This window comes from Lygodium microphyllum, chromosome 30 (genome assembly GCF_053477565.2).
Source record: "Lygodium microphyllum isolate KBCC chromosome 30, Lygodium_microphyllum_v1.1.10, whole genome shotgun sequence".
NCBI classification, from domain to species: domain Eukaryota; kingdom Viridiplantae; phylum Streptophyta; class Polypodiopsida; order Schizaeales; family Lygodiaceae; genus Lygodium; species Lygodium microphyllum.
The window spans coordinates 10,931,083-10,931,957 of record NC_141164.1 but is presented as its reverse complement, the minus strand read 5'-3'; the positions used below and the strand labels follow the sequence as shown (position 1 = coordinate 10,931,957).

The following is an 875-nucleotide window of genomic DNA, read 5'->3' as shown; positions in this document are numbered from 1 at the left end:
TACCTTTCCAATGTATGGTGGAAGCTTTTAATGAAAAACTCTCTTTTTGAAGGAGTCATTCAGATGGTTGTGTTGTGTATTAGTGTTTGTGTTGTGAGTTTATTTATGTCAAATGAATGTGGTGGTTTTCTATTGGATTTCGTGTACGAGCTATGTTTTGGAGAATTGTGGTGCTAGGTTCATGGTTGGAGAGTTGAAGCTGATGCTGATGAAGAAGAAGCAAACTCTTATATCCTTTACAAATTTGTTGTGATTTTTAGTTTGATAAGAGGTGTTAATGTATAAAGGGTTTTCCTTTCTTTGTATTTTTATATCAGAAACAGGTTATAAGTTGGGGTCGTGGTGGATGAATTCTTTTTGAAAAGATGTTGAAGATCAAAGTTGAGCTTTTACCTGAACTTGTATTCCCTTTTTCCTGGGTCGCGAGGACGCTTTCTTATTAAGTGTGGGGATATGTTGAGTGTTGAAATGACTTGTTTTTTGGCTGATTTTTGTTGTTTTTGAGAGCTGAATGGTTGATTTTATGAGATGATTGATTGATTTGGAAGTGGTTTGAGAATGTTTTGGATGATAATGATTGAGTTTTGGAAGATCATGATGTTTGTTGGTGGTTCTGTGATGTTCTGATAGGTTCTGATAGGTTCTGTATACCTTCTGTTTTGTTCTGTTTTGGTCTGTTTTGTTCTGATTATCTTCTGTAAGGAGGGATGGAGTATTGATTAATGAAGATTGAGATATTGTGAAAGCTTATTGAATGGTTTGAGAGTGAGTTATGTGGTTTTGATGATCTTCTGTAGCCTTCTGTAGGTCTTCTGTAGAGCTTCTGCTTCTGTTCTGTTTCTGTTCTGTTCTGTTTCTGTTCTGTTCTGTACTGT

The 875-nt window shown here is 35.7% G+C and overlaps 1 non-coding gene across 1 annotated transcript; it reads left to right on the top strand.

Moving 5' to 3' along the window:
- Positions 1–334: 334 nt before the first annotated feature.
- On the top strand, positions 335–402 carry LOC148009550 (small nucleolar RNA SNORD36). Its single transcript, XR_015689831.1, has one exon. It is a non-coding gene; the product is annotated as a small nucleolar RNA SNORD36 (small nucleolar RNA).
- Positions 403–875: the final 473 nt, after the last annotated feature.